Below are 21,199 nucleotides of genomic sequence, written 5' to 3' on the forward strand. Positions count from 1 at the left end.
TTATGATTAATCAATATGTTATATTACATATATTCATTGTATGTTAATTAGAATGAATTTGTAGGATTATAAATGTATAAGATTGATCAGTATTTAGAGGAACCAAATATTAGACATGAGTAAGACAAGCTGTAGGTTGAGGCCTGCAAGATTTTAGCGTAGCTATTTTAGGCCTTGGAGACAAGAAACGATGACTTAAGCCAATGACTAAGAAATAACCCAATGCCATAAGATTATGGGAAAAGAGACACCAAGTGGTAATATTGTGCAAAATTACCTAGAAGATTAATATTAGATCATAAAAATACTGTAAAGACTCATCTGTTTTGGACATGTGTCTTATCCATGGGATACAGGTTGTGCATCAATGCTAATGAGAACAAAGGGAACTTACACAGCCTATAGAAAATTGGGATCCCTTAAGTTTCCTGGGGGGACAGACCAATAAGAGAAAAGAGGATTTAACTTTTATGGACATGTGCAGAATGTAGGTATAGACAAAATCACATTACAAAAAGAGGATGCCCAGAAGGGGAAAATTGAGCTCCCTATGAGAGATTCTAGCAGAAACCATCCCTCTGTGAGTATAACTATATTTGTAACTTGTGCATAGGTCTGTATAGAATTTCCATATGATAGGGTAATCATAACTTTCATTGTAACTTTAGTAAAACTTGTAAAGTAGACTAGACTTTAAGAATAAATGTGCTTGCTTTGAAAGAGCTGTGTGATAACTTATAACAATGAACAATTAGTGCTAGCTAAGCAACCCCCGGTGTCTTCCCCCTTAACTTTGCTATTTCCTTTACAGTGTTGATCACAGTGTTGCTAACATTTCAGATGATTCCATATCAGATGCAGTGAATCCGGGGCAGATGACAAGTTGGAACTGGTTACCTGAGCAGCGCAGTGGGATGCAAAGTAACAAAAGGGAGACGTGTCAGAGGTGCTGATGGAGGGCAACTGCTGCTGGGAGTGAGAGCAGAACAGCAGCCAGTGCTACTGAGAGTGGCTAAACCAACTGATCATCCATTTGTAATACAGTTCTTAAAAACTGGACTGAAATCAAGAATAGGGGCATGCAAAGCTTGGAATTGTCCTGGTATCTCATGACCCAGCACCACACTGCTAGGTGGTGAGGGAATAAAGATCTAAATAATGTATAGTCTGATTAGGGCCTTATTAGGATTTTGACACATTTTGCCCCTTTGACTGCTTTCCTTTCCTCTTTCTGCACTTCGTGTCCCTCCATTGTCTCTCAAACCTTTTCTCTGATTTGACACATGAAAGGGCTATTGGGCTTGATCTCCTCCCTGTAATGTACATCAGCTATATGTTTTCAGAGATCACTCTTATACCTGTATTGGGCTGTTCTGGAAATTTAGGAGTAATTTCTAACTTAAAAGGGTTTTCTGAGTGATTTAAATGGTCTTATGGCGAGTAACCCATCTTGTGTTTAATGGATTTTCATTCGGCTGAGGAACAGACATCTTTGAAGTGCATCTGCAGTAAGAGGTCTGTGGACCGTTAATCAGTTTCTGGTCTGGCAGTTTCTATGTTCTTACAGTATGATTTCAGAGGGAATCTTTGTTCTGGTACAAATGCAGATGAACACTCTGGGAACAGGTATGGAAGTTATGCTTGGCCTGGTCTTAGCAGGGGTCCCAAGGCTACCCACTATACGTGAGCATTTGTTATATGCGGTTGCTCACCATTTTTTGGCTGTGGAAACAGGGTCAGGAGTAAATAGAAGCTTAATTCCTATTTCTCTCTTCCCTGGTCCCTATCCCTGGTATGATCTGGTGGGGAGAGAGACAAAAGTAGTACACCTCTACCCCGATATAACGCGGCCCGATAGAACACAAATTCGGATATAACACGGTAAAGCAGCACTCTGGGGGAGGGGAGGCGGGGCTGCGTGCTCCAGTGGATCAAAGAAAGTTCGATATAACGCGGTTTCACCTATAACCGGTAAGATTTTTTGGCTCCCAAGGACAGCGTTATATTGGGGTAGAGGTGTATATATATCTGGAACAACATGCCCACCCACTGAAAAGCCCATGCCTGAGCCAAGAAGAAGAAGAAATTTCTCATTTCATTGGAGGAGAGGGGAGGAGAGGGAAGAGAAAGAAGAAACTTCTCTCCTGAGAGGAGAAGAAAGGACATTCTCCCTTCCTCACACCACCCATTTTAGCAAAGAGCTTGTATCTCTGCCTGAAGTAGCCACATGAAGACCTACAAAGATAAGACTCTGCCAAGTGATGGGGAGGAGAGGGAGTTTTGTTGCTGTGAGGATGGTGGGTGATGGTAAGGAGGAAAAAGAGAGACTGGGCCTGGGGGAAGAGACAGGTGGGTGACTATAGCAGTGAATCTCACTGTGTGTGTAGATTTTTTTCATTGCTGACATTTGTTAGGGATAATGTTTGAAGTCTTGTCCTGATAGCATAATTCCTGTCAGCTCTATCAGTCTCCAGAATAGTAAACTCTATGAAGTAGTAGAGAAAAGAAGGAACGGAAAGTGGAACCCAGTGGTGTGTTGTCACTATGATTAGTTTTCTCAGGTTGGCAGCCATCACTATTAGTGTGGCATAATGTGGGAGGAGGTTTATGGATGGAGAGTGTCCTAGTAGCACTTGACAAAGTTGAGCATGCTCCTCTAGGTTGGATATGCTTAATGAAGCAGAGAAATCTTCATGGACTATGAGACTAGTGTCCATGAGAGGCTAAGTGAGCTTTGTGGTAGATGAACAGGGAGCTGAGGTACGCTATGGAAATGACAACGTTCTGTTTCTAACTTACAGTTGTGAAAAATCTATTATATTCATTTCAGAAAAATGTACCTAATTTTCCTGGACATATTCAAATAGAACTTCCAAAAATAGTCACCAAGATGGCTTTCCTTCCCTATGTACTCTCTGATAGAAACCTTGTGTTAAACAGAACAGCACCACTGTAATTTGAACTACATTCAGCACATTGTAATAACAATATGGTGATATTTTGCTTGCATAGCTTGCTTTCCTCACCAAAGTGTTCAACCAGAAAAAAAATCGACATAATAAAATATCTCCCTCCTAAAATACAATTAGATACCCAAATGAGGAACACTCATCTTAAAAAAGAGAAGGGGCATCCAGATCAAGTTATAGCTTAAATTAAGTTAACTATAGAGTCAACAGTGATTCTAAACTCAACTTTGAAAATCAAATATATTCAGGAAAGTATTGAAACAATTTGGACCTTTCATTCTACTTTACTGTGGTCTAAGTGGAGATTTACTACACGTAAGTTAACTATAAATGTGTTCCATTGTATTTTGAGACCCCAGGACTTTGCTGTAAATACAGTTGTGATGTGTCTTACCTCAAAGCCATAGCAAGCTTCATTGCTATGTCTTTCATTCCTTGAATTTATCACATACCTGAATTCCTTTTTGGTAGTCTCTGCCATCGATCAAGAATGATGTTAGAAATGTACATTCCTGCAAAGTGCAGAGAAAGAGTATAATAAAGGCTGTGCAATTATTACTATGAGCGATTGCGTGTATGTTGTGTACTGATTCTGAGTTAGGGATGGCTAATCCTGGCACAGTTAAACACATCTGAAGTTTCCCATAATTTGAAAACATTCACCTCTTCTGGATGATCATGTCTCTAGGGTAGGTCACTACGTTAACTGTTGGGCAAGAGAATTCGTGTGTCCTATCCCACACTTTATCCTACCCCCACTGAAGAACACATTCAGGAATAATTTTGTGAATGGAGGGGAAAATAAAATCCTGAACATTAGTTTGTTTCTTACAGTTCCCTAATTATTCAGTGATGCTGGTAAAATGTGTCAGCCAGTGTATCAAGTGTGTCACTCATTGTCACTGTTCATTTTTAGGTCACACAATTAGAAGAGCTGCTAGCTGTGAGACCCTCTGGCTTTGTAGTTGGGAATGGTAGACCAGGGTAAAATCAGGTAAACTACACATTGAAGTACCTCCCCAAAACACCTGTTCTGCCTGCTAATTGAATGCTTTTAAAGGAAATATTTTGTTAAGACATTGTGTGTAGCAAGTTCATTAGGATGCATTAACAGCATGAGGCCAGAATACAACAGATTCTATGAACCATGCTATAGCTCACACTCATGTTAACGTGAATGAAATTGGTGTATTACGCAAATGCTGAGTCTTTTGTGGATATGTTAGTGATCTCTAATGTTCCCGTATTGAAATGTCTCATTTTATAATTGATTTTTGATTGGATCTTCGGGTTTTGGGGTTTTTTTGCTTTCCTGTCCTTTCACTTTTGCTGTGTTAGATCACTGTATGTTCCGTCTCATATATTGCCATTGTTGCTTCTTAGGATTTTCTGCAGCCAAACAGAAGCACTTTCTTTTTCGCTGAAATATCCATTTGCTGTGTGTGAGGTTTATGATAACCATAGTTTGCACTTTTATATCATCATTCACCCAAGGGGTTGAAAATGCTTTACAGATATTTGATTTATGTTTTTTTAATATAGTCAAAACCAAAAATTAAAATTAAAGCTGCATCCAGTGAGCCAGGCAGGACCACTTCTATGCCAAAAAAAGAAAAAGGAAAGAAAAGAGTGGACAAAATTGTCAATGATGAACTAACCCAACTTAGACCAAGCCCATGATGACATCTACAGATAATGCCTACATGTCTGGTTTATGGCACATCTCATTGTCCTTTATACATTCTATAGTACTTTTTCAGAGAAGGAGGCCCATAAATGGGATCTCTGAACTGAACAACTCTTTCCTGGCCCAATCCAGATGACACCTAGGGACCTGGATGACATTGGCAGGATTGGAGAGACATGGCAGGAATCGGAGGAGAAGACACTTCCTTCAAATATCTCACTCCTACATTAAGTAATTTGAGGGGAAAATTAAGCCTCAAAACATCCTTAAGAGGTCAGAAAGTATTATTTTCTCAAATTTACAGGTGGGAAAACTGAGGCACAGATCTCAAATGAGTTGTTCAAGGTCACACAAGTTGTTCGTGGCAGAGATGGGACTAGAGCCCAGGAGTCCTCATTCTCGGTCACCTGCTTGAGGGCTGATGATTCAAGTCAATAAGGGTTTCTCTTAGGTTCTTGTTCTTTTTGTTTACTCAGCCGAACCCTCTTAAACAAATGCTAGTAAAAGAGAAAAAATGATTAAAATCTGTTTCATGTGTTGGATATGGGCTCAGTCTTACAATATTCATCTTTGGTAGCTACTGTCCCGTTCAAGCTCTGTAGTTGCTGAGGTTACTCCAAAGTCAGAGGGAAGAAAAATTTAACTTCCTTGTGGCTGTGTTCTGTTTTTTAGATATTAAAGATGTTGCAAAAGACCTATTCTAACATGAAGTCGAACCCATTCTGGAATGATATCACCCCTAAAGCTGTCACCACAGATGAACTTCTTGGGTTTCTTTATCCATCAACAAGGGAATGGGAAGTTGGTATTCCAAGAATATACTCAAATGAAATTAGCCAAATTTTAAGATTTACATTGATTGCATGGTTATGGTAAATGGGAACTTAATTTCATTCTTCAATAACTGGAAGGCTTGTTTTCATCCACTGTGAGGGAACTTTCTTTCATAGCCCCTAATGCCCCCAAATGGACTGTGCTAGATGAGATATTGACCCTATGTGGATTGAATCATTGAACACGGTCATGGATGACAGACATGTTTGTGTGTATCAAATTACTAATAATCCTGTTCTACGGAATGGAAACCTATGTATCATAGTCTTTCAGCAGCAAAGAGTCCTGTGGCACCTTATAGACTAACAGACATATTGGAGCATGAGCTTCCGTGGGTGAATACCCACTTCATCGGATGCACCCACGAAAGCTCATGCTCCTATATGTCTGTTAGTCTATAAGGTGCCACAGGACTCTTTGCTGCTTTTACAGATCTAGACTAACACGGCTACCCCTCTGATAGTCTTTCAGAACACCTTTCCTTTAAATCAATATTACAGACTATACAATGAAAGTGGTCTCATACTAGAATTCACGTATTTATTTAATTCATTTACTGGGGAGAAATTAATGTGTGTGTATGTGCAAATATATATTTTTTATTACAATGTGCAAAAGTAGTACAAAAGTACAAAACTTATGTAGTACAAAAGTAGTCTACATAAGTAGACCATAAAAGCCAAATTCACGGTCGATCTCCAACTGGGTATTCTGCTCTCTCTAGATGCATGTTTGGTGTTTTCTGAGAGGTGCCTGTCACTTTAACAGAAGTGAAATGTAGAGTAAAAGTGTAAAGGTCGTGGTTCAACCTGGGAAGAGGGTGGGGCTGAAAGCTGAATTGTTCGGTATTTTTTTGTATAATCTTAATTGATTAAAATATCACCTTTTATTCACTACAGAGGCAGTCTTTCTTTATGATGGATACAGCAGCAGGAGAGCAAACTGTTGGAATTGAGATACTTTGTGTGGATCTGAAAGGAGATTTTTGCCCTAATTTCGCACAATAGTAGAAACTTCCTTTAAATCACATTTTCCTAACCAGCGCCTAGAATAGCTCTTGTTGTTAGATTCTAAGGGTTCCATTGTGACTTTTAAACCAGAGCTCGCAGTAGGAGATGTGTAGAGATGCACCGCCCCCAAGGAGCTCTTGGAGGAATTGTGGCTGAAGACAAATGTGATCATAGAAGTTAAAAATGGAACAGACCCATAAAAGATCATCTGGTGCCTCTGTCTGCCAATGCAGGATTGCTCCCTCCCTTATACTCCTAGTCCTTTGTCCTTTCTAATTTTAAAAGTCTCAAGCGTTGGGGTTTCCAGAACTTCCCTTGGGAAACTTTTTACTCTTTTTTCCACTATGGGAAAGTACACAACAGCAACCACTACTGCACCTGTTACTATGGTGCCATCTGAATCCCCTTGGACTGGCTTCTGCCTGCAAGCTGCTGCAGAAGGAAAGGTGAGCAGCATAGCTCTTCCCCACCCAAGATCTCTACTTGCACTAGACTTTCCTGTCATCCACATACACTAGATGCTCAAGGGGTGGTATTTTGACTGTCCTCAGCCATCATCTGGCCATTACGGAATGTCTCATTTTGTTAAGTGTACTAGCTAAAGTGTAATTAACCATCATCTAATGCTATATAATTCAGTGAGTTTAATTTGTGGTTAATTCAGAACATGTTGTCCTGATTTTCTGGGTAGTGATTATTCTCCCATCCAGCTAAGTTGTCTTAAATGTTTTGGGAGCATTTTTGTTTTCTATTTAAAGGCTGATAAAACACCCCAACTGCATTATTGTTACAGTGAATGATAATATTGCATCAATTTTGATTACTTTTGATATTTCAGTCTTACAACAGACTTCCGAAAGCTTCAATTATCAAATAATTTGTAACACCATTGTAATTAGTTATTTAACAGCTAGTGAATAACAGTTTATTCAAATCTGTAGTGTAGAACCCAATCCTGCAAAGATTAACTCACATTCTTAAATTTAAGGATGACCCTGTGGATCTTGCATAAAGAATGTCTGCAGATCTTTAATGATAAACTCAGAGTTTTCAAGGTCCACAGGATAAGCCAATAGACCTAAAATGAGTTAGGATGTGCTTGTAGCCTCGAAAGCATCATATGCAGTGCTTGCAGACTTTGTAGTTTTCATGGCTGTAGGATGACTCATATGATGAGCGCAAACAGGATTTGGCCCGTAATGAAAAGCATGGAGTTTGCAAGATGTGCAAAACCTCAAATGTTGATTCATAATATTCCTGGAAAAATAACTTTAAAATTGAAGACTCCATAAGAATTACACTACTACCGTGGGGATATTTACTAGGTTTTTTTTTTTTTTTTTGAGGATCAATGTATAAAACAAGTTAGAAGTCTTTAACCTAAGTCATTTTGGTTATTAGAAGACAAAATGTAGTTCAAAAATGGTGTTTTTTTCATTTTTTGAAAATTGTTCTAAGATTAACAACGAAAAATAGCTCGTTTGATTACCCTCAAACTTAAGAAAAAAAGGGATTTTTCTCTAGCCTGGGACTGGCAGAAAAAATGTTAGCCCAAAGAGCTTTGTTATGCAAGTTAGGGGGAAAGGGAAAAAAAACCAGGGTTGGTAAGAGTGGAAAATGTCTTCCACTAGTTACAGTTTTCATGGACTCATGATATGAGAGAGAAGTGAAAAGTCAATAAGACACTTGCAGTTCTTTCAGTGTTTGTAGTACAGAATATCTGTGGCAAAAAGGTCTACCTGTTAAACTGACAGTTGTTTGTGGTGATGTAGACGTGTTTGTACCAGGATATGAAAGAGACGAGGTAGGTGAGGTAATACCTTCTATAGGACCAACTTCTGTTGGTGGAAGATACAAGCCTCTGAGCTACCCAGAGCTCAAAGTGGCACCAGAACAACAGATGCAAAACCTGCAGCCATTTCCACTACTATAGTGATCAATACCCCCCACGACATGCCTTTCAGGATTCATGGGTCCTACACATGCTTATCACAACATGTGGTGTACCTTATCCAGTGCACTAAATGCCTCACTAACAACTATGCGGCTGAAACCAGACACTCCCTATACTCTCGAATGAATAATAAGACAAAACACCATATCACTTGTGGGCAAGCATTTTTCACAAAGCGATTATTCTTTATCTGATCTTTCAATACTTGTCCTCAAGGGAAGCCTGCACAACACCTTCCGAAGATGAGCCTAGGAGCTTAAATTCATAATTCTGCTTGTCATAAACAAATAGTTAAGGTTTAAGGTCTCTTTTACCTGTAAGGGTTAACAAGCTCAGTGAACCTGGCAAACACCTGACCAGAGAGCCAATCAGGGGACAAGATACTTTCAAACCTCGGTGGAGGGAAGCCTTTGTTTGGGTTCTTTGTTTTGGGGGTTGTTCTCTCTTTGGATCTAAGAGGAGCCAGATGTATATCCAGGATCTCCAAGCTTCCTGAAATATTCTCTTCTATGCAGTATAGTGAGTATTAGAAAGGCGAATTAGTCTTTTGATTAATTTCTGTATTTGCAAATGTGTGTTTGCTGGAACAATATTTTACCTCTTTGCTGTATTTGTACTTATGCAAGAGTCCCTCTAGTTTTTATAAGCTGTACCCTGTAAACTTCCATCCTGATTTTACAGAGAGAGTGTTTTACTTTTTCTTTCTTTAATTAAAAGCTTTTCTTTTTAAGAACCTGTTTGATTTTTCCCTTGTTTGAGACCAGGGGATTAGTCTGACTCACCAGGGATAGGTGGGGGGAACAGAGGAGGGGGGAAGGTGAATCCCTCTTTGTTTTAGATTCAAGGAGTTTGAATCAAAGAAGTTTTCCCTGATGACCAAGGGAGGGAAAGTCTGGGAGGGGGAATGGTTTATTTCCCTTTGTGTTAAGATCCCAGGAGTTTGGATCTGTGTTCCCCAGGGAAAGGTTTGTGGGGACAGGGAGTGTGCCAAAACACTATATTTTTTGGCTGGTGGCAGCGTTACCAGATCTAAGCTAGAATTTAAGCTTAGAAGGATCCATGCAGGTCCCCATCTTTTGGACGCTAAAGTTCAAAGTGGGGAATAAACCTATGACACTGCTAGACACTCAAAAACCATGAACTTAACAGGGACTCTGGTTTTATGGCTCATTACAACAATTTGTAACACACTACCCTGCCTGCTGCCCTGAATTGCCCACTTCAAACCCTTTATGTACAACAATCTAACCCCCACTTGCTCATTTCATTTCAAGCAACTGCCTTCAGCGTGTTACCTCTTCTGCTTAACAATCTGTTCCAGCTTGTATTTAGCTCAGACACTTTGCTTCCTTCCCGAGACCTGAAGAAAAGCTCTGGGGAGCTTGAAAGCTCATAGCATACACCAGCAGAACTTGATCCAATAAAAAAAAATTACCTCATCTACCTTGTCTCTATCAAATCACTTCAGTGTTTCACAAGTAACATCATATTCTTGTATCAGCTGTAGTTGATATAGCAAAGAAGTGTGCTACATGAGCCTTATGTATGCAAATACTACATTCATTTTAAAACATCATGGAATTGTGACAGTGAATTCTGAAAGTGATTTTCTGTTTAGATTTTAACTCTAGCAAGTAACGAATGTACTTCATTAACAATATCAAAGCAACTAAATGTTTGCTATCAACCATCTTCAGGCAGCAACTCCAGCTACCGTCTCCAGAGCTGGCATCCTCTGTGTGAACAAACAGGACCTGGGTAGGAGTCTGTGAGTATGGTTATCAGATTAATAATAGCTACTGATTAGTCTTTTAGCAAAAGATTGTTTAATTATTGACTGATATATATCTGCAAATTTAAAACCACACACAGATTAAAGGCAGAAGACCCAAATCCACATAATCTTCAGTGAAATTACTTCCAGATTTACCCCAGTGAAATTATTCTGGATTTACAGCAGTATAACTGAGATCAAAATCTGGTCCCATATGCTCTGATTCAAAAGGGCTAGATTGTGTGTAGCTGCAATGCATCAAGAAGAGTACTGACAAGATCATGCCTCAAAGAGATGCATAATATCTCCCATACTACTTCTGGTGCATGGGTGGTGAGAAGAACAGTCTTCTCCATCCATTTGATTGCTTCTTTAACCCTACTCTTCAAGCTGATACAGGAAGGAGATGGTGCTATAATATGATCCCTGATGCATGATCTCTTCCCAAACTTTGCACTGGTCAGTGTGGCTCCCACCTTCCCCTATTGGGGTTAATAGCTAAATGCCACAATTTAGGCTTGTGTGTATGTGTGGGTGGGTGGGTAGGTATTATGACATTCCGGGGTGCAATCCAGACCAGTGAGGGGCTCTGTCACCCTTGCCCTGCAACCTGGAGTGCCTCACAATGCTTTGCTGCTATGGATCCCACCTGGGTTGCTCACAAATACCCTGCCAGCATGCAGGTCACACCCAGAGTCCAGCAACTGTCCTGGTCCAGCAACTGTGGTCCAGCAACTCCAGCAGCCCATCAGCAAACACTGGCTTCTAGCAGCCATGATTGCTATTTGCAAGGTGACCCCAACACACTCCAAGTCTCAACACCCCCCTCCCCCGTGTGCTGCACTGTCCAGCCCTCTCCTGGTCACTTCAGATATTTTAGGGCTGTTGCCCCTCTAAGGGAATCAATATAAAACAGTCTGTTACCCCCACAGTTCACAACACCAGATTAGTTTTGATTAAACAGTAAAACAAGTTTATTTAAATACAAGAAGATAGGTTTTGAGTACGTACTAGTATAAAGCATTAAAGTCAGAAATGGTTACAAGAGAAATAAAGATAAAACACCAGTACTAAAACGTAACAAACTAGACTTAGTAAGGGACTTCACCTTAAACCACATTTCCAGTAACATTGCTGACCACATTCTGAGGCCAAGATCTACTCCCAAAGTCCAACAGCTGTTTCTTTTCTTTTCTTAGGTGAAAAAGACCAAGAGATGAATAGGGAGAGAGAACTTGGGGTGTTTTTCCCCTCGCTTTTGAAGTTCAGTCACCCTTTGAAATGCATTTTCCTGAGGGACACCCCATTGTGAGTTTGGAGTCATGCAGTCTCACGGTGAAAGAGCTTTCATGCTTGTGTAAAGAATGGCCGCTTTATTGGCGATTGCCCACCACCTTTCATGACAGCTGGCTTGTCCTTTGTCTTTGAGAAACTGGTTTATCCAGACTTGTTTGGTAAACATATTTCAGACCTAATTTCATCTTATATTAATAACTTTATATGCAATGTTGCAACACACATTTCATCGTGATATTATTGACTGGTGAGTTATTAATTTTCAAATAATACCTCACAAGGCATATTTTGTACAAAGATTATTACACTATTGTGTATCATGTGAATACAGGGATGCATTCAGCCCAGATATACTCCAACATGTGTACATATCTGTGTATATTCTGTACATGGCATAGGCTTGAATTCACCTTGATAGGATATTTTGCGAGTATATTCTCTAATTTATACATGACTCTTTTGCTATTCTGTATCACTTAATTATGTAAAACATTTTTAGATTCACTGTCCATGAATTATACACACAGACACTTTAATAGGAGTTGCATGGTTACATTTTTTCACGCTGACTTGAATATTCACCCCCATACTGACTTTGTAACCATAATGCCATGCTTCACTGTCCGTTTGGTTAAATATGCATTGTAGCCACATATTATTTACAACTTTCTCTGATATTTATTAGGATTATTTACCACAGCTGGGCATAGTTCACAGCCAGAGGACTCTTCATGGAGTCAACAAGAAGAGAATTATTTATGTCACCATGTGATTTCTACTGTAAGCTAATATTAGAACTGGATTTCTGTTAGTAAGTTAATGAAATAAGAACTTTGAGCCAAGCTTATAACTGGATCCAGGGAATGCAATTCCATTGACTTGCATCTTCTTATACCAGGTCTGGATTTGTCCTACTTAGGTTTTTTGCAAGTAAATAAAACGAGAGCACATTTTATCTGTAATGCAAATGTGCAGTCACAAATATTGCTCAACTCAAAGCTATACGTTGATAGCAAAGACAACAGAAAAGATGTATTACGTCACACAGTTGTTGCTGGTTGATGACATTGTCTGCCAGCTTTACAACTGGTTGAAAGTGAGCCAGAGGCAGCTCCATTTTTATTTGAATTTGAGACCAGTTTTCATAGCTAAGACGTGAAAATTGTATTGTATCCTGCTGGTACCTTTTGCTTTGGTTTGTAGTGGACTGGTTGCTGTTGGCAGGTTTCAAAGTAATCTGAATGGTAATAGACTTTTAAAACTGTGTTAATGTCTTATTTGAGGATTTAATTCTGGAAAATCCAGTTCACTGATGTGGCAGGAAAGCTGCTAATTCAGCAGGACTACGTAACTAATACTGCAACTACCAGAGCAGTGTTTAGATTAAAATCCCAACAGATTGTTTGCAATGGTCGAGATAGTGGTTCTCAACTAGGTTACAGCCCTCCAGGTGTTCACCAGTAGTTGTGTGTGAGGGGTAATCGCTTAAGCAAAAACCATCTGGACTCTTGAGTAGGAAATGCTGATATAAAAGAACTAGCAACAAAGTGAGGCTGTGTAGCAAATTGCATGCCCAATCCTGAACAGTGCTGAGCATTGTCAAATCCCATTGGGAAGTCAATGAGAGTTAAGAGTGTGTTACACTTTGTGGTTTCCGGACATAACTCACTAACAATATATGAAGTTGAACATGTTAAACCAGAGGAGAGTAAGTAAATCCCTCTTGGCCAAGTTCTACCCTAAGATGTGAGAGCAGGGTTTCCAGCAATAGAAGTTATTCAGGCTATCAGTGTAAATTCTTGATAGTTAACATTATTTTTATTCATTTCATTGCTCCTGACAATTTAAAAAATGTTTTATTTCTGTAGATATGTAACTAGTTGGATTGAAACTGTCAAGGCAGAGTCTGAAAGAACAAATCTGACCATCCTGTTTGTCACGTATGTTCCTTATTATTTGGAGAAAGTCTGGTGCAACTTAAAAACTATCACACCAATTCCACACAGAAGCAGCATGGTCTAGGTCAGGGGTCCCCAACCCCCGGTCCGCGGCCTCTTAGGAACCGGGCCGCGAACCAACCCCTAGGCGGCATGTCTCCGGCGGGGCCTGCGGCTCCAGTGGAGCTTCCGCAGGCGTGCCTGCGGGAGGTCCGGCGGGGCCTGCGGCTCCAGCGAACCGTCCGCAGTCATGCCTGCGGGAGGTCTACCCGAGCCGCGGGACGAGCGCCCCCTCCGCAGTCGTGCCTGCGGGAGGTCCGCTGCTCCCGGGGCTCCGGTGGACCTCCCGAAGGCATGACTGCGGACGGTTCGCTGGTTGCGCGGCTCAGCTGGACCTCCTGCAGGCACACCTGCGGAAGCTCCACTGGAGCCGGTGGACCTCCCGCAGGCATGACTGCGGAGGGTCTGGCTAATGCCACCCTGGGGGGCAGGACGAAACCGGTAGCTCATGTGGAATCCCCATCACTGGAGGTTTTTGAGAATGGGATGTACAAACACCTGTCAGGGATGGTCCTCAGCTCTGTGGGCTGGACTTGATGACGCCTCAAGGTCTCTTCCAGCCCTACATTTCTATTATTTCTGTGTCTTTCCATTCCATATCCCTCTAATATTCAACTGTCATCACCAGCCACGCTTAAGTTGTGAATTCTTTAAGAAGAGAGTTTCCCTGTTTTCCATGTAAGTCGTATTTTAAAGAGTCAGTATCCATTTCAGAAGATTTAACAGAGATAGAAATGAGCAAGAAATATACCAGGTTGTCACCTAGTGTTGCTTCAGAGCAAGGCATACAGGTTAGTGTCATTCATGTTCAGTTGTTTTCTCTCTGTGAAATATCATTGTTTCTCTTCAGCCATCAGTTTCTTAATTAGACATTTTAATATCATTTGTTCAGTACTATTACAGAATAATAGACACCCTTGACATAAAATATTATTGTGTCAGCTTGTCCAGGTTCTCCAGAGTATTTTGCTAAAATGCTTGTTGCTTAACCTCATCTCATTTGCAGAACATAAGATGAACGTTGCTTTTTGAATCACGTGAGAGTAGTTAGAAAACAGCCCTAAATCTATATTTAAGATCCAAGCCTGCCCTTAGCAGATGGGAGCAGAGGAGGGGAGTGGCTCTGGCCATGTTTCTGGAGCTATCCTGTCAACGCAGGGCAGGATACTACAGGAGGGCCCGTGGAATAGGCCGGTGAATGTTATTCTTTTGGAAAGGAGCAGTGTGCCCTCCCCATATTGCTGACAGCAGCCATGATGGCTAGCTGGCTAGGAAGCCTAATTGCACCCTAGCTGACAGACCATGTCCCCTTAGGGCTGTGGTGCTCTGAGCTGGCATTTACTGCTGACTGCCCTTTTCCTTGCCTAACACATCCCCACATCACAGGGCAGGATTTGGCTCTAAGATCATACCACTTAAAGAAATGATGTCCTGTGTGCCAAATATCTATCTGTACAAATGCTGGAATGCTTGGGAGAGACTGAACATTTATAACAAACTACAACATTCCTTTTTCAAATTAAAGTCCATTGTTCTGTTCTAGAATCCATGAGAACTCATTACAGTATGCGAGTGTACTGCATTTTAATGGGCAGGAAAAGAACCCAGTCATTTTTGTGATCTGGTGCTGCCGTTTGTCAGATGATTCTCTGCTTCTGAGAAGCACAGTTCACTTTTTGCCATCTCTTGTGAGGGCAGCAATTTGTTCCTCATGTTGAGCAATGACCCTTTTTTGGGGAGGGAAATTCTCAAAGAAAAAAAACCAGATTATTAAATTCTCATTGAACTAAAAAAATCTGCTGGAGTCGTAAGTGGCTTGCTGGCACAGTTCAGAAGCAAGGAAGCCTGCAGTTGGTCAGTTCTACCCCGATCAGTAATGATCATGGCAAACAATGGGAATTGCTATAGAGAAGGCTTCTGGGACATATGGATAATTAGACCAAAACCTCTATAAATTAAAAAAAAAATGATTTCATGGACATTTTTATATGAAAGCCCAAGTGTTACACTCTGTAGTGAGTTTCAGAGCAAGTCAGTGAGATTTTTTTTTAAATACTTTCTGGCTCAAACGGCTTAGTTGTGAAAAAGAATGGAGAGAAGTAAAAACAAATCTTTATGAATAATATACTAGCCATGGGCTCAAGCTGCAAAATTCAAATCTGGGCCAGGCTTTTGAACACGACAAAGTTATGTTGTGTTTGGATCCAGGTTTTTGATTCAGGCACGCCAGACAGGTACAGTAGAGTTACATCCCTTACACTCATTTAATGTTAAGTGTTTGTATTTTTCTTTGAACGGAAACTATTAATCCTAATTTTATTTTTAATTTTGTAATAAAATACTAAAAGTTCATTCCTATAGGTCCTGATCCAAAGACAGTGGAAGTCTTCTATTGACTTCAATGAGCTGTGGCATAGGCCCTAATCATTAACATTTCCGTATTATATTTTTGAAACAGCTATTGGGGGAAGAGTAGTCTGCTGGTTAGTGCAAGGACTAGGTGTCAGGATTCCTGAGTTATATTCACAACTCTTTGCCTCTGAGATGCTTCTGTTTATCTATCTATAAAGTAATCACAGTTACCTCATGGTGATGTAAATGTTTAATATTTGTAAAGACGTCTTTGATGTCTCAATAAAAGGAGCGAGAGAACGGGAAATTATTATTATTTATTTTAAATTAATAATAATTTCAAAAAATCCATGGACTTTAACAAAGCCTCTTGCCTGTTTTCTTTATTGTAGACTTTGTGCTTTTTACTGGATTGTCTTCTGATACCAGAATACTCCCCAGACTCTCCTTGTGAATTCTATGAAATACATTTTGCATTTGCAAGCATCCAGGCTTTCAGTGGAGCTCTCTCCCAGGATCAGGTGAGTGACTGAAGCCAAAGAAGGATACAATATTTCTGTAATTGCTCCATTCTTGAAATCCTTGCAGGTTCTTCATGTCACATGCACATTTCATTACTCAGGACTGCAAGTTACAAAGACATGGTTTCAATCTGGTTACAAGGGACATATTATTTAACAAATAAGTGCCGGAGACTGAATCTCTTGTGTACATCTTAACAATGAAATAAATGGTGTCTATTTGCTATGTTTGTTTCATTTAGCCAGCATTACAATAAATATTAAACCTACATTATACATTGAAAAGTAACTTTAATCTGATAATAGCTCCCTTTCCCCATCTGCATGTCCTCTCCAATGGGCACACCATCCTACGTAGACCCTTCAGTTCTCCCCACAGCTCAGTGCCCTCTTTGCTGAGTGCCAGCTGTGATCACATGTTTTGTGGTGTTTAGACCTGACCACTGAGAACTGGCCTGAACTGACCAACTCATTTCTCATGCCACAGACCAACTAATAGCTGTCAGATGTTAACAGCTTTTAGTTACAACTAACTACCATTTTGGGGCTATTTACTTCAGATTCCTCAGCAAGCCTTTCAAATAACCAAAGGAGATATTACAACCATTTTGTTCAATGAGTCTAGAGCATGCTGAGGCCAGATTTTGAGAGTTTAATAAGTAATATAAAATTTCATAGTTTATGTACCTTGGTATCGAGTCTTAGTTGTTTAATTTAAGGAACTCTCTTGTAACATGGGACACAATAGTGAGTGGAACTAAATTTGAACCAGCAACCAAGGAATGAAAGGGTTCACATGCAGGCACCAACCTGATAAGCCATCCAGTCTCCCTTTGTTTGTTTGCTATAATTCTGCACTTTGGGATTTTTGTTTGAAACTATAAATGATAAAATATTATGAAAAAAAGCTATATTCTTGCAGAATTTCTACTATAGCTGAAAGCAGGACACACAGGAGACTTCAAAATAAAAAAAAGGCTGATCTCATGAGTGTCGTTAGCCAATTTCCAGAGGATAGTGGTTCAGATGAGTTTTTGGGAAGTATTGGGAAAGCACTGGATGTGGAGATGAGCCCAGGAACCCTTTGAGATACCTCTCTCTATTGCTATTGTAGAGTAGAAATATATAAGGACTAGCCATATCTCTTACTATTTTTTGTCTTCCTTTGTTTTGTTTTTTTCAGCTAATTGATCACCACACGGAGTTTAGCAGATGGTGGATCAAAGAAATAAGAACAATAAAATTTCCTTCCCAAGGGACAGTTTTTGATTACATCATTGACCCTGATACAAAGAAATTTACTCTGTGGTCTGAAAAAAATTCCAGACATTGAAATGGAACCAGATGTCCCTCTCCAGGTATGATCTGTAATTAAGTAATAAGAGAAACCACATATATCTGGACAGTAGCTGTATGATTCTGGGTGGCTTGAAAGGCAGAAAGTTGAAGTTCAAGTGACATTATCACCAAAGTAGCTCTGTAATCACTAGAAATACAGTGCACATAGAGATGCATTGCTATTATGAAACAGCATTTACAAGTATACAGTTGTACAAGTGTTTGAGTTGTGAATGACACCACAGCCAGTCTGAATTTAACTTTCTAAAATCATATTAATACTTCATATTCATGTGCCATTTTTGTGTAGAAGGATCCTATTGAGCTTTTGCTCAGTTAGCACTGAAATGCATCTATCTCTAGGATGGAAAGCAGCAGCCATTCTCCATGATTAAAGATAATTTCTCCATTGCTGTTAAAGGAGTGGGAAATATAGAGTAGGCAATATATAGTTGTCCAAGCTAGAATTTGGACACTGAACACAAGTAGAAATAATTTCCCATGTGAAAAATGGCACCTTCTCAAGACATTGTACTACAGCACTTTGCTGGAGCATTGGTTGAGCATCCTGGAGGAAAAAACGTAACCCTCAACATCCCTTTCTGCAGCTCCTAGTTTTTTCTGAGTGTCTTTCATCTAAGCACTTAATTGTACTGACCCTCCTTAGTCTGATAGCTGACAACCTCAGAGCTCTAGATAATATGACGTGGCATCAGAAAGGTAACGCAAACACACAGAACAAATAGTATGTGGTGTATAGGCAACACAGATTAAGCTTTGAAATATAATTTCTTAGCATTTACTAGTTTTTTTTCCAGTTTCATGAGCTAGGTTGTCCCTGACCCTTATATAGATGTGCAAGAGGGGAGTGGGTGGGAAAGAGTGCAGGGAGCCTTCCTAAGCATGCTTTTGTGTAAGGACCAGGCGCAATCACAGTCATTTTGGAAGATTACAGGGACTACTCTCTCCCTACTCCCCCACCTCCATTGACTCACTTTGCCTGCAAAAGGGGCAGGGAGAAGGCAAATCTATGGCACACATACTGGGATGGCTGTCAGAGATTGTCCCAACTACAATTTCCTCTCCCCCGCCTCATTCTCCTCTCCAAGAATACAGCACACAACTGATGGTGTGTGGGAGTTTGAGGGGACTGTGATGAGTTGTCTATAGGGTTGCCAACCCTCCAGGATTGGCCTGGTGTCTCCAGGAATTAAAGATTAAACTTGAATTCAAGATTATGTCATGTGATGAAAATCTCCAAGAATACCTCCAACCAAAATTGGCGACCCTAGTTGTTTACCCCACACAGGTGAACAAAGGAGTCTGAAGCCTGGTCTACACTACGCGTTTATACCGAATTTAGCAGAGTTAAACCGATTTAACCCTGCATCCATCCACACAACTAAGTCCATTATATCGATATAAAGGGCTCTTAAAACCGATTTCTGTACTCCTCCATGACGAGGGGAGTAGCGCTGAAATTGGTATTGCCATTGCCATGTCGGATTAGGGTTAGAATCAAAGAAGAGCTCCAGCATGGACTGCATGGGAGGTACTGGATCTGATCGCTGTATGGGGAGAGGATTCCGTGCTAACAGAACTCTGTTCCAAAATACAAAATGAAAAAACATTTGAAAAAATTTCCAAGGCCATGATGCAGAGAGGCCACACCAGGGACTCAGTACAGTGCCATGTGAAAGTTAAGGAGCTCAGACAAGCCTACCAGAAAACCAAAGAAGCAAAGAGAAGGTCCGGAGCAGGGCCGAAAACATGCTGCTTCTACGCTGAGCTGCATGCAATTCTAAGGGGGTCCGCCAACACTACCCCACCCCTGTCCGTGGATTCTGAGGTGGGGGTGGTAATCTCAGCCATGGCTGAGGATTCTGCGGATGGGGAGGATGAGGAGGAGGAAGAGGAGGACGAGCTTGCAGAGAGCACACAGCACTCCGTTCTCCTCAACCGCCAGGAGCTTTTTCTCACCCTGACGGAATTACCCTCCCAGCCCTCCCAAGCCACTATTCCACACAATGAAGCCATGGAAGGGACCTCTGGTGAGTGTATCTTTGTAAATATAAAACATGGTTTAAAAGCAAGCATTTTTTAATGATTAATTTGCCCTGAGGACTTGGGATGCATTCGCGGCCAGTACAGTTACTGGAAAAGTCTGTTAACATGTCTGGGGATGGAGCGGAAATCCTCCAGGGACATCTCCATGAAGCTCTCCTGGAGGTACTCCAAAAGCCTTTGCAGAAGGTTTCTGGGCAGGGCAGCCTTATTCCGTCCTTCATGGTAGGACACTTGACCATGCCATGCATGTAGCAAGTAATCTGGTATCATTGCATGACAAAGCCTAGCTGCGTATGGTCCCGGTGTTTGCTGGCATTCAAGCAACATCCGTTCTTTATCTCGCTGTGTTATCCTCAGGAGAGTGATATCGTTCATGGTAAGCTGGTTGAAATTCAAGAATTTAATTAAGGGGACAGAGATGGCCATTCCTACTGGGCTGTTTGCCTGTTGCTTAAAAGAAATCCTTCCTTGCAGGTAGCCAAGCGGGGGGAAGGGGGGCGGGTGATTGGAGCTGAGCTTTTTTGCATTTGGCTAGCTGGGATTTTCCCTGCTACCAGCCACGTGGTGGGAGGGTGGGGGTGTTTAGCAGTGATCTTCCATGATACCAGCCATGCGGTGGGAGGAGGGGTAAAGTGATCATCCCAGAGAATTGGATGGAGGGGGTGGTTTCTGCTGCTGCATGTTAACAGGAAAGAAGCAGCACTGAACGGGCTTTGCTTGCTATTTGGTAAAGGAGGGTGCTGGATATATGAAGGCTGCAGAAGCCAAAAGACAATGGCTTACCATGGCCGCATGCAAGCCGAATTCTGCTGCCTGGACCTGCGTCTGTGAGATCTCGAACGCCAGAGCCGCAGGCACTCAATATTAAGATGCAAAATGCGACCTTGTAGTGAAATCACATGTGCTATGTAAGGTGAATAGTGTTGTTCACCGTGAAAGAGTATAAGCATTGTTCTGTAAAATGTATCTTTTTAAATACTTCTCTCCCTTTTTTCCCTCCCTCATGCAGCTGCAAATTTTTCAAGCCTCCCTACTCATCTCAGATAAGGCGGCAGAAAAAAAAGACGCGAGACGAAATGTTCTCGGAAATCATGGAAGTGACCCGCAATGAAAGAGCTCATCTGAATGAGTGGAAGCATGTGGTATCAAATGACAGGAAAGATGCCAGTGAACGTGAGGACAGGAGGGACGCTCGAGATTAGAGGTGGCGGCAGGAAGATCAGTGGTGGCGGGATGCAACTCTGGGGCTGCTGCGTGATCAAACTGACATGCTCCGGCGTCTGGTGGAGCTTCAGGAACAGCAGCAGGATCACAGAGTGCCGCTGCAGCCCCTGTATAACCACCCTCACCATGTTCCACATCCTCCTCACCCAGACATGTAAGAATGCGTGGGGGGAGGC

General features: G+C 41.1%; 1 pseudogene; it reads left to right on the plus strand.

The window, feature by feature from the left end:
• LOC120374531 overlaps positions 1–21,199 on the plus strand; it is a 202,284-nt pseudogene that overhangs the window by 44,379 nt on the left and 136,706 nt on the right.

The sequence above is a fragment of the Mauremys reevesii genome, linkage group 11 (assembly GCF_016161935.1).
Source record: "Mauremys reevesii isolate NIE-2019 linkage group 11, ASM1616193v1, whole genome shotgun sequence".
Classification (NCBI taxonomy): Eukaryota; Metazoa; Chordata; order Testudines; family Geoemydidae; genus Mauremys; species Mauremys reevesii.